Below are 13657 nucleotides of genomic sequence, written 5' to 3' on the forward strand. Positions count from 1 at the left end.
GCCTTAGACATATTCTCTTTTTTTCTTATAGTAATTAATAAATTTTTCACTTTTTGTTGTAAAAATGAAAATCAAAACAAAGCAAAGCTGTGGCAGTGCTTTGTAAATGCTGATGTACCCTGGAAATGTACCTTCAAGGGCTGGCAACAGCAGGACATAAATACACATGGCTGGCCTTTGAATCCTGTTCCTATTTGATAGGCCAGATTTTATCAGCCTCACTTGATAGAAGAGAAAACTGCATTCACTGAGGTCACCCCAGCCACTCCGAGGTCTATTTCTATTTCCGACGCAGGTCTCTGATTCCCTTCTCCTTGTCTGTGCCCACTACCCACCACCTTTCTGGAGGAGAATCTCGTCTTCACAGAAATCAGGAAGGTCCCCACAGCTGGAGGTTATGCTCTGGCTGCCATCTTTCATTCCAGCCTGAATATATGCTTTCAGAAAGATGCTTGGCTCCCCTGTCCCCTGTCTCCCAGGCCCTCCCCCGATGCGAGTACACACACACACACACACACACACACACACACACACACACGGCCTAGAGGACAAAGAGCAGGGTGTGAAGTCCCTGCCTGCTCCACGTTCACATTCCCACAGAGCCAGCCAGGATTCCGCGCCATGGGGCTGGGGGCCAGAATCTCCCTGCCCTCCAAGCAGGCAGGGGCAGCTGCCACATTGTCCCCTCAGCAGTTCCCATGATGCCAGGAGACGGAATAGCCTCCAGGGCTTGTTGGCCACCGCTTCTCCTGCCCTCTGGAAAAAATCAGCAGGTCTGCAGTCCTGCCACTTTAGTAAATATTTATTAGAGGAAATGGTGACTAACATTTATTAATTGATCATCTGCTCTGTTCAACACACAAAATTAATAATAATAATGACAATTTCCTGGGTACTCACTATATATGTGAACTGACTCTAATAAATATCACGATAACTCTAGGTATTACGGTTATTTTACAGATGAGAGAAGACAGATAGCTTAAGAATGCTGCTCAGCTTACACCAGAGGGTGAGTGACAAGCCCAGGTCTGTTTCACTCCAAAACCACCCAGCTGTGGGCAAGGCGCTCGGGGTATTGTAAAGAATACTGGCCTGTGTACATTTAACTACCATACCAGGTGCGATGGGTTGAATTGTTTTCCCCCAGAAGATATGTTGAAGTCCTCATCCCCAGTACCTCAGATTATAACCTTATTTGGAAATGAGGTCATTATAGATATAATCAAGGTAAGACGAGGTCAGGCTGAAGTAGAGTGAACCCTTAATCCAATATGACTGATGTTCTTTTCCTTTCAATTTTTCAGTTTTTTAATTTGTTTCAAAGTTAAACCCAAGACACGCTGACTCCATAGGAAATCCACTGAGAAATGTTTTTCTAGGCTGAATGCCTGTTTCCCCTCAGTCTCCCCCAACAGAGCATGTACTGTTAATTACTTTCATTTTACAATCACTGCAGTCCTACCACTATACCAGGATCACCTAAACTGTGTGTGTGGCATTCTGAATGTTCTTAGTTATACCCTAATTTCACTAACTGCAAAAGATTTTCTGGGATAAACTCTCACTTGAATTCTTTGGCTACTTTTGATGGTGAAGTCCAAAGAACTCTTAAATGATTCTCCTTTGCAGAGGGGTGTTACTTTCTAGGCATTAACAACTAGCACCTGGGGCTGTGCTGATCCCATTTGGCATCACTGGGAGACCACCTGTAAAACCAAAGAATCATTTGATGCGAGAGCCAACTAAGTGACTCAAAACTGAAGGTTAAATTTAAAGAAAAAACTAATTTAGAGGGAAAAAAAAGGCAATCCTAGAGGAACTCATTCTAAGCAATCAATCAATCATTAGGCCTGTGTGTGTGTGTGTGGAAGGCACAACCAGATCAGTGCAGGCTGGTGGGTCCCAGATGACTCTCCTTTTCGGGAGACAGTGCTCTAAGGGAGCAGAATCTGGCAAGTGGCTGGTAAAGAGCAGCCATGAAGTGCTGGGGACATTGACGCTCAACCCCCCTCTGGAGTCAAACCTACAGGGTCACTTGGGTCCCACAGAGCAATGACTGATGTTCTTACAAGAAGAAAAGAGACAGAGAAAGAAGGCAGCCATGTGTTGACGAGGCAGAGACTACAGTGAGGCAGTCACAATCCAAAGACTGCTCGGGGCCACCGGAAGCTGAAAGAAGCAAGGTAGGATGCTATTCTACAGGTTTCTGAGGGACCATGGCCCTGCTGACACCTTGACTTCAGCCTTCTGGCCTCCAGAACAGTGAGACCATAAATTTCTGTTGTTTTAAGCCACCAAGTTTGTGACACTTTGTTATGGCAGCCCCAGGAAACCAGTATACCAGGCAAAATGAGGAGTGTTTGAATAGGGGTATATAGCAAGTATTATAGGACTTTGTCTGTTCTATAGGAAAACTGACTGGGAAGGCCTGGGAAAGGAAAAAGAAAAGCCTGCTGTCTTTGCACCTGCTCTTAAAGGAGAAGTAGTCTTCAGGAGGAGAAGGTGGAGGTTGGAGGGGCTGAAGAGCACACCTGGCCATTGGAAAGGTACAAACTCAGACCCAGAGGAAGGCTCATCTGGGATGGGCCTGTGAGAGGGAGTGAAGCAGGGGAGTGGGGAGGGACGAGTGGGGTGATGCAAAGGGTTTGCAGTCAGGGGGGGAGCAATGGTCAGGCTGTGTCTGCCCCCCAGCACTGCCCAGCAGCCCTCCTCAGTGAGGGGCCCAGGTTGTCCCCTCTGGGCCCAGGACCCATCTTTCCGTGAAGCACACGTTCCTCTGCTGGACATGACACCAAACTAGCCTTGGTCCACCCCCCTTTCTGCCTGTTTTTGTAACAGCACTGCCCTGGTCCCCAGTCTCCATCTTGTCGCTCTGTCTAGCAGCTGGGTGTTCTGGGGCAGGGCCCTCCATTCATTTGCTGGTCCCCTCACAGGGACTCAAGTCCTTCCTCTGACCTGGCGAATGGGCCCTGGACCTTCCCTCAGTCTGGTTGGCTCCATCCTGGACCTGCATCCTCCCACTGCAATTACCCCCCTCTAAGCCTCCGGGGCACCAGCCCGCCTGGCTGTGCCCTCTGCCCTGCTGGGCCCTGCCCCTCTGGCCCTGTGGATGGCCTGGTTCCAGGTGCCAGCGCTTCCTGGCCGCTCCAGCAGGCTCTGCCCTGAGTGAGCCCCAAAGGTTTGTGAGCTGGAGCAGGACACGGCCCAAGCTGTAGCTCTGGCTGCTCTGTCAATGCTGAACTGAAAAATAGATCATGTGGAAGCTGTGTCTGACAGGAACGGGCTGCTTGATGAATGTTTGTTTTTGTTTTTATTTATTTATTTATTTTTGGCTGTGTTGGGTCTTCGTTTCTGTGCGAGGGCTTTCTCTAGTTGCGGCGAGCAGGGGCCACTCTTCATCGCGGGGCACGGGCCTCTCACTGTCGCGGCCTCTCTTGTTGCGGAGCACAGGCTCCAGACACGCAGGCTCAGTAGTTGTGGCTCACGGGCCTAGTTGCTCCGCGGCATGTGGGATCTTCCCAGACCAGGGCTCGAACACGTGTCCCCTGCATTGGCAGGCAGATTCTCAACCACCGCGCCACCAGGGAAGCCCTGAGTATTTGTTTTGTAAATGGACAGATAAAGGGGAAACAATGTGAGGATTATAGTGATTGTCCGGGAGAGAGGCACTGAGCACCTCTGTGTGGCCTTGTCCCGCTTCAGATACAGATGGCAACAGGACAGGGGGTTGAGGTGGGGACTGGGGGCCGGGGGTCTGTGATGTAGAGGGGAGAGAGAGGGCTTTGCTGTTCAACAGTCTGGCTTCAGTCCTGGCTCTGCTGCCTTCTGGCCTCTGAGCCTCAAATTCTTCCCCGCGGCATCCACCTCTCAGAGTAACAGGAACAGGTGATTTGTAACATTTGTGGTGATCTGCATCCAGGAAGTGGGTTGACAGGTGGTAGGAACCTCACCCCTAATTCTAATTCCTTGGAAGTGGAATCAAACGAATAAGGCATCATCCAGGTTCTCAAAGGGTCTGGAACACCTTGAGAAGGGGGTTACCTGGCAGGCACACAGGCTCAGGAAATAAAACAAGGCTCCAATAATCAGGACCAGTCTAGTGCCTTGCATAGGACTGGCACTTACTAAGTAAAGATGGAAACAATAGAATATCAGGACTTTCATATGATTGCATGCAACAGTTCTCAAAGTGGGGTGCCGGGACCCATAGAGGTCTCTGTGACCCTTTCAGTGGGTCTGTGAAGCCAAAACTATTTTCATAGTAACAGTAAGGTCCAATTTGGCTTCTACACTCTCATTCTTGCATGAGCATACAGAGGACTTTTCCAGAGGCAACCTGACATGTAATGTTGAAACGGATTGGATGGGGCTCCTGAAATGATTGTCAAATGATGAAAAAGCACATGCAAACTTTATTCTATTGAATCTATTCGACTGAATGCAAAGTCAGAGATGGGAACCCAGCTGTCCTCCGCCCAGCTAGCCATTAAAGAAAGTTGAAAAAAAAAAAGAATTTTTTTGGGAATTCTGTCATTCCCTTGCATATTAATAAAATGGATTATTATCAAGGAATTTAAAAAAAGATGGTTGAGAAAATAAGATCAGTTACATGAGTGACCAGATCTGGGGTGCAACATGAGAACAAGATGTAGAAGCCCAAGGCCAGCTGGACTACTTGTACGCGTGTCGTGGTGCCCAATCCCAAGGTGTTGGGTCCACACTGACGCTTGGGGTCACAGGGCTAGTGTGGACCAAGTGGCTCTAGCTGGGGGAGCAAAGGGCTGTAAAGGCTGGAAACTGGGCTGAGAAAATAGCAGTGGGTGTTGGGCTGGAACAGAAGAGATGGGTAAGGGTGGAATTGTCAGGGATTAGACCAGAGGATGTGGGTGGGAAGGAGGAATGAATGACTCAGACATTTATAACCAGTATGAGTGCCAAGCAGGCACTGAGTGCCCTCAGAGGTAACCTGACCTGTGGCCTACCAGGCAGAGGTCTTGGAGGGGGAGCAAGGATTCTCGTACCATTCCCAGAGTGACTGGGGGCGCAGAAGGCTGGGCTGCTCTCCCATTTATTCACACGATGGGCAAGCCAGGCACAGTCCTGGTCCCTTAGCAGCAAAGGTGCCCTTCTCAGGTGACACAGCTACAGTCACTTTTTTAGAGGTTTGTGCTAAAAACGTTCACAACAATTGTAACTGAGTAGAAATGAAATACCACTCTGAATTATATAACAAAAACTTAAAATTTGTAAAGAATCCTTCATATTTAATGATCAAACGAAGACCATGATAGTAAGAGACCAAGGTTAAGATAAAATATCTAAATGGAGCAGCTCCGCCTATTCTGGACGTATTCCAGCAGAGATCGTTATGAGATTCATTTGTTTATAGTGGGATATCATGAAGATCTTTGTTGATAATGAGGGGAAATTTGCCCTATCGGCTATTAAGATACACTTACTACAAAGCCATCCTGCAGTAGGATGAAGCACGCACAGACTGATGGAGCAGAACAGAGAACCTGTAGACCCAGGAACACAGGGGAACTTCACACACGATAAAGCTGACACCACAAATCAAGGGAAAAGGAAGGATGGTGAACTGAATGAGCTGGGAAAACTGCTTCTCTGTATGGAGAAAAATAAAACTGCGTCCCTATTAATTCCACGGAAGTGTGGACTACACTTCCAGGGAGATTAAAGACCTCCATATGGAAGGTAAAACTGAAAAGCTAATGGAAGAAAATGAAGGAGAATGTTTTTCTGAAATTGGGGAAAGAAAGTGCTTCTAAAACTGAATGTTAAGAACACAAAACTATAAAGGCAAGAAAACTGATGCGTCTGATTAGAAAGAACACCATGGACAAAATTAATTCAGCTGATGGAGAACATATTCGCAATGTCTAAAACTGATAGGGGATTAATAACCAGAAAACACAGGAAACTCTCGCAAACAAGAAAACCCCAACAAAAATAGGCAAAGGAAAGGAGCAGTTTCCAAATAAGGAAATCCGAAAGGCCAGCAAACACATAGAGACGTCAAACCTGTTAGTGATCAGAGGAATGCAGATTTCAACAGTACTGAGGGCATTTTATAGTTACTGTCATGGCACCAAATAAGTGTAGTGGGATGTGGAGATGTGAACCCCCGTGCCCTGCTGGGGGGGTGCAGGTGTGGGAATCATTCTGGGGGGCGCTTGTCCCATTTACACGCACTCAGACCTTTTGACTAGAGTGAGCACGCATCTCGGTTTGCCTGAGCTAGTCACGGGTTTTGCTTCTGTCTCCGTGTGATTATTAACAGGGCTCCCTTTCACCCTTCTAGACTGTCCTTGTCTGGATGATAAGTTATAAGACCATCTTCCTGGGATCCAACAAGTCCTCTTAGACGTATGTCCCGGTGAAATTCTCAGGTCCATAGGGATCTGTATGCAATATTTGTGGCCTCTGTGGAGGTAACTTGAATGTCCAATCTGGGAGGGGGGACAGGTGACATGTGTTGGATACAAACACAAAGGGTTATGCAGGTGCAAGGAGGGTTTAGATGAACCCGCAGCAAGCTGGGTGGGCAATAAAAGCAGTGCTGAGTGGGGAAAAGTGAAGCAGAAGGAGATACACAACTTTATATCATTTATATAAATTAAAAGTATGTGTACACAGAACAATATACATTGTGCAGAAAACACGTATAAACAAAGAGATATGCATTAAACACATAAGGATGATGAGGAAATGGAAAATGGGAATAAAAAAGAGTAATTACAACCTAAAGACCTGGATTCCTTTTTTTTTTTAAATTATTTTCACTGGTTTCAACTTTCTTTTTTTTTAATTTTTAATTAATTAATTAATTTATTTATTTATGGCTGCATTGGGTCTCCGTTTCTGTGCGAGGGCTTCCTCCAGCCGCGGCAAGCAGGGGCCACTCTTCATCGCAGTGCGCGGGCCTCTCACTGTCGCGGCCTCTCTTGTTGCGGAGCACAGGCTCCAGACGCGCAGGCTCAGTAATTGTGGCCCACGGGCCCAGCCGCTCCGCGGCATGTGGGATCCTCCCAGACCAGGGCTCGAACCCATGTCCCCTGCATTGGCAGGCAGACTCTCAACCACCGCGCCACCAGGGAAGCCCCCCTGGATTCCATTTTAATACATAGAATGTTCTGTGAAAGGTCTCTGGGAGAAATGTTCAGTGAGTCACCCATTGCAACATCTTGGTTGCTACTATTTGCTAAGAACTCCTAGTGCTTTCGCAAAAGAAAACATCCTGGTCCATTCAATAACACTGATGGGAGAAAAATGTAGATACCAGGGAATGAGGACAAATGTCTTCAAGTTGCCATAACCAAGTTCCTGCCTTAAATTAAAACACTTTTACTAATGAAAAGTTCTCTTTGATGTAACTAGCCATCACATAAATATTTGGACCAAGTAAGTCTCAGCTCAAATGTTTTGAGAGTTGGTACGGTATTTAGAGAGAACGGATTCGTTCGTCCAATTCGTTATTCAGGGGAAGCTTGAGTCCTGAGTAGTGTTTTAAAAGAAGGGAAAGATACAGTTGCTGAAGATGGGTGTCCCTGACGGAGAAAGTGACAGAAGCAAAGAGAGAATGGAGGTGTTTTCAGGGGCAGTGGGGAAGTGGGAGGGAAGGGTGCAAGGCGTGCGTGGAGAGAACAGAGCCCAGGCTCTCACTCAGATATTGCGGGGATGAAAAGCATTCAGATAAAAAACCTTGCTGTCTGAGAGCACCTTGAAGTCTTTAATAAAAGGACATTTTCATTTGTTTCAGGAGGCATAAAGAGAACAGGAGCAGGAAATTTATGGCACTGAAATGACACTTGAGGGATGAGCATTCTTTTCAACTTGCGTGGAACAGCCTGGGGGAGAGATTAGAGGCAGTGCTGCAGCCTGAAGGCGCCCAATAAAATTGCTCCTCTCCCCGTCCCAGTTCTGAAAACCCGAGAGCTTTATTGCTGATAAAGCCACTACCAGGGAATGTGGCCTAGCTCTGTGAGCGAGTGGACATCCTAAAACCGAACCACAGGATTAAACAAATGTGCCCCTTCACAGGGAGCCCTGAACCTCACAGCTCTCCCAGACAGGCCGGGCCCTGTAACATGCGTGGCTTAAAGGGGCAGAGAAGTCCTCTTTGCAGGCAGGCAGACTGGACACACACAGAGCCAGGCTGCACGTGACCAGATTCTTCCCTCCAAACACACCAGTCGGATCACGTGAGACCTCCTCCATCAGAGTTACAGGGGAGCCCTACATGTTCCCCTCGTCCCTCAGAGGCAAGGAAATAGCCTGTCTTCCATGTGAAAGCAGGAAGGGGTTCCTTAGTTAAGGGGTCTTCTCGGTTGCAAGTTCTAGAAGACCACGGGCCAGGCACTGGGACAAGAGGACGAGAACAGAGGACACCAGAGTCCTGAGCTTCGGGAGCTCAGCAGTCCTATCAGCTTCACCCCTCCCCGCCAGTTAGCACGTGCCCCGATGCTTAGGAAATCCAGGATGTCAACCCTGGCACATTCCGCCCTGAGACTTAAAATAGCTTTCTGACTGTGGGAGGACTGCCTTGCTTTTTCTTTCTTAAAAATCGTTTCAAAATGAAAGCAAGTCTTAGGAAACACGTGCCTAACGTCCCAGGCTTGCTGTTGGTGGGCCCGGGGAGAGAAACGTGTTCTAAGATGGTCAGGTGTCTTTAGAAGAAGAAAGTGGCATACGATGGTGGTGACTGTGCCCTCAGCACCCACTAGGTGTTGTTCTGGGTCGTCTTTCAGAACAGGCTTCGCAGCGACGGCGATGAGCAGCCAGAGGAGTTGGCCAGTCCCGAGGGTGTGGGGCGTTGCCAGTCTAGATGCAAGACACAACCGTGTGACAAGGACATGTGCAGAAACTGGAAGCCCCTCTCTCTTGCCCAGCGAGTGTGTGGAGTTGGCCAGTCCCGAGGGTGTGGGGCATTGCTAGTCTAGATGCAAGACACAACCGTCTGACAAGGACATGTGCAGAAACTGGAAGCCCCTCTCTCTTGCCCAGCGAGTGTGTGGAGTTGTCCAGTCCCCAGGGTGTGGGGCGTTGCCAGTCTAGATGCAAGACACAACCGTCTGACAAGGACATGTGCAGAAACTGGAAGCCCCTCTCTCTTGCCCAGAGAGTGTGTGGAGTTGTCCAGTCCCTAGGGTGTGGGGCGTTGCCAGTCTAGATGCAGGACACAACCGTCTGACAAGGACATGTGCAGAAACTGGAAGCCCCTCTCTCTTGCCCAGAGAGTGTGTGGAGTTGGCCAGTCCCGAGGGTGTGGGGCGTTGCCAGTCTAGATGCAAGACACAACCGTCTGACAAGGACATGTGCAGAAACTGGACGCCCCTCTCTCTTGTCCAGCGAGTGTGTGGGAGGGAGAATGGGAGGGCAGGGCTGGCCGTGCCGCTCAGGACCGGCCCGGGAGGCAGAAGGGAGGATGCGCCTCGGCCAGTCATTCAGGGGGTCGTGTCCACCGCAAACAATGGGAACTTGTTCTCCAACATCCCTTAAGCGTACAGCCTTGAGCTGCCAGCTGTAACAATTCTCAGCACGGAAAGCATGACCCCGAGAGCTGACTCTGTGTGTGTGCGGGAGGGAAAGGTTGTGCAGGCAGGGCCTGGGGCCGGCCTGTGCGTTTTCTAGCCCATCCGGACGCACAGAGAGCAGCCCCACAAGCAGCGTCGCTGCAGCGCCGGCGCTTTGGAGCTGAGTGGGGTATTAGGGCCCCGCGTGGAACCCCTGTGAGCACAGACAACAAAGCCGGCCTAGAGAGCACAGGGGATGCACACACCCAGCCTGCAGATGTGTTTTGTCTGGTTTGCACAGTGTTTTGAAAAACAAATTTAAGTCATTGCCAACATTTAAAGGTTGGGAAATTTCATATGAAAATCAGGATTTCAAGCTTTTCTTGAAAGCTAGACGTGTGACAGGGCAGGGCCCACACTCGAGCGTGGCGACAGCCGTGAGCGGAAGTTGAGGGCCAGCGGCGCACCCTGCCTGCCGCGACCACCTTCCTCCACTCCGGCGGCTTCCCTCCCGCAGCTGAGCTGCCTGCTCTGCTGGCCTTGTGTCTGCAGCGCGGTCCGAAGCCATGTGCCGCCAGTCACGGTCAACGGCGGAGTTGGCACCAGCTCCAGATTGTACAGTTGTCTTTGGACTCCACCGCCCTGCCGTCCATGCATTCCTGAATCAAATTGTCGGGGGTCACTTGAGGACCCAGTCCGAAGAAGTAGCTTGGAATTGCAGATTGGCCGAGTGGCACTGCCAAGTTCATAGAAATTCATGGAGAATCTGGTAAATTCCAAACAGCCAAAGGCCAAGTTTAATTAAGTGTAAACTTCAGGGGTTTGTCTCATCTGTTTTGCTCCCCCTATAGCTAATTGCCTGACAAGGGGTAGGAGCTCAATAAGTATTTGTCAAATGAAGAATGTGGTCCATGTTTCAGCGTAAAGCATTCCTCACGATGTTATAAAGAGGAGTTCATTCCGGAGTGAGCCTTTTGCTATTCAGTAAGATCCAGCCGGGTCAGGTAACATCTATCATCTGCTACAGAAATTTGCCCTGTTAGCAAACAGCTTTATTTTTCTGAAGTGCCAGTTTTCCAGGTTACATGTCAAATCTCTAGGATTCAGACCTCTAATACTCAGTGAGATATCGTAATCACTACAGAGGACACCCAGGGCGCCTGTGTTCGAGTCAGTGCAATAAATGTTTACTGAGCTCCTGCTATGTGCAAGGTTCTCTTCTAGGTGCTCGAGATCCCGATAAAGCAGAGAATGGCCCAACCTCCGAGGAGCTCCTGGTGTGAGCGGACGGCGGTGCAGATACCCGTGGAAAAGTCTGTATCGCGCCGGGCATTCCCAGCACATTAACTGCTTTATTAAGTTAGCTTTTGACAATGAAAAAAAAGAAGAAGGAAGGAGAGAAGGGAGGAAGGAAAGAGGGAAGGAAGAAGGAAGAAAAATTCATGGTGATTTTTAAATGTTTATTGTTTATATTCTGCAACCAAACACCAAAATTAAAAAATCTAATTTATTTGGGAGCTAATTTGTTTCACATAAGTGGATTTTTTTCATATAAAACATTGAACCACACATAAAGGAGATACAGCAACTTCAGAAGGAGGCTTCCTCCTCAGGAGGGCTTAGTGGGTTTTAGTGCTTTTTCTTTTTAAAAAAATCTGAAAATAATGTGATAAAATATTACCAATTGTTAAATCTGTATAGTTGGTACATAGTTGTCTATTGAATTATTTTATGATGATTTACAACGATTTTAAAAATTACAAAATAATATGCTTCCCGATAGCATAGACCAGACATAAATAGACCCCTTTCCTGAGAAAACTACCCTTATGAACATCAGTCAGTGGCCTGGGCTCTACTTTGTGCCCTCGGGACTCCCGAGGAACGTAAAGCTGTCTCTGGGCTACGTGACCCCAGATGGCTGTATTCTGAGTTACTGTCTGTTTTGTGTAGTTTTTCTGCCTCTTTGCTGTCAGGGTGTCTGCTTGTCCCTTGCACCCTCCCTTCTAATCTGCTGTGCCCAGAAAAGAGCTAATCAAACCTGTTAGAATCCCAACTAAAATTGGAATGAATAAACTTTAAGAGAAACCTAGGAAGTTTCTAAATAGATGGACTCTTTTTTCTAATATTTTTTTCCCCCCTTCATCTGGCTTTCAATGGTGTTTTGGACAGTTGGAATCTAGGTAAGTAAAATGTTTCCATGGTTAGCAATCCGGGAGACAGCAGTATGGTATGTTGGAAAGAAAACTAATCTGAGTAACCTGGCTTTGGTACTAACTAGCAGTGTTCATTCCTTCATTTATTTATTCAGCAAATACTTACTGAACAATTATTAGGTGCTTGTTTTTGCTGCTGAGGGCACAGCACTGAACAAGAGAGCCAGGAGCTTCAATTCTTGTGCCAGAGACAGGAAGAAAGACACAGACAAGCCAGTCTATAGCAGAGAGTGCTAAGTGCTCTCAACACAGTAGATCAGGTGAAGTGGCGGGGCATGATCCCGAAGGCAGCACTTCACGTGGGGAGCTGGAAGTACTCTCAGAGGAAGTGGTATCTGGGCAAAAAACTGGAACACTGGAAAAGGCCAGGCTGGCAGAGGTGGGGGAAGAGCATTCCAGGCAGAGGGAACCTCAAGTATGAGAGCCCTGAGGCAGGCACCTAGAGCACATGGAGCACGGGGAGGATGGGACACGGAACTGGGGAGCAGGAAGGGGCCGGGCCACACGGGGAGGTGGGTGGGGAACAAGGGAGGGGTTTGCGTTTTATTCTAAAACCCCACCGGCAGGGGAGAGACTCCATCTGATGTACTCTTAAACAGGGCTGTTAGGTCTGCTGGATTGGATGCACAACAGGTGGAGGATGGAGTGGGGTCAAGGCAAAGAGAGGAATTCAGGTTGACCTCTAGGGTTAGGGCCAAGGGGAAGGTTGGAAGGGGGGCAGTTTTCAAAAAATCCAGAGTACTGGAGATACCAAGTACGCAGTTGTTGCTCTAGGGAAAGGTCAGGGCTGGAGATGTTATTTAAGCCTTGGAGCAGATGAGATGACCTAGGAAGGGAGTGTGCATAGATAAGGGCCCAGGAATGAGCTGGGAGCCAAGTCCACAGGGAGAGGTCGGCGGAGGAGGAACTGGAGAGGACAGCCAGCTTCAGAGGGGGAACCAGGGGAAGGAGGAGAGGAGAAAACAGAAACGCTAAGAACAGAATGTTCCCAGGGAGTCCTACATGTGTCCAAGGCTGCTGAGGAGAAGGGTAAGGTGAGGCAGAGAAGTCCGGCCCCTTGATTTAGCAAGATGTAGGTCACCGGCTATCTTGACAAGAGAAGTTTGGGTGTAGGAGTGCAGACAATTTAATCTCTGTGGGGCTCTTTCCTCTGTTAAATGTGGGTATCTGAATAGAGGATGTTCAAGGTCCTGTCCACTAGGTCATCATACAACATGGCTGGAAACTGGAAACTTTTTGTTTTTTAAATCTCATAAGTTGATCAGAGATAAGAAAAATAATAATAAAAGAAGCTACAATAGTTGGGAGTTTATTACTCAAACCAGTGTTGTCATTAGTACTCTTTTACATAAAAACTATTAAGGTTATTTATGCCAAATTTTAAAAAAGCCAAAGAAACAATTAAAATAGAACACCTAGTGGCCAGAATTATTCTTAGGGGACTCAAACTATAAGCTGTACCATCAATATAGTGCCAAGAGTCTCCTAGATTACTGTCCTGTAAAGCCCTTAAAAATGATCTCTAGGCACAATGCAGAGTGGCCCCCCCTCAGGCCGTCTGAGTCCTTATTCATTCTCGTGCTCTTTCACCCACTGTCCTGAATTTTCACCCAAGGTTACTGAGTCCTGCAAGATAACACAAATCATTGTTTTGCCAAGGGTACTCTATTTCCCTCTTGCCTATTGACTGTTCTTTACAAGTGATGGAGGCTAGAGACTGTCGTGCTATTTGTGAGCTTTTTCTTGAGATTAGGCTGGCACCAGCATGGAGACAGGTTCCGAAGTGGCCTGACAGGCAACCTGCAATCAGGGGCCGTGGACGCTCTGTGTAGACGGTTCTCGTCCTTGTCTGCGTCTAAAGCTTCTGAGAGGGCTGCCTTAACTCAATTTCATGTAACCTTGCCT

The sequence above is a fragment of the Balaenoptera physalus genome, assembly GCF_965194825.1.
Source record: "Balaenoptera physalus genome assembly, chromosome: 9".
In the NCBI taxonomy this organism is placed as follows: domain Eukaryota; kingdom Metazoa; phylum Chordata; class Mammalia; order Artiodactyla; family Balaenopteridae; genus Balaenoptera; species Balaenoptera physalus.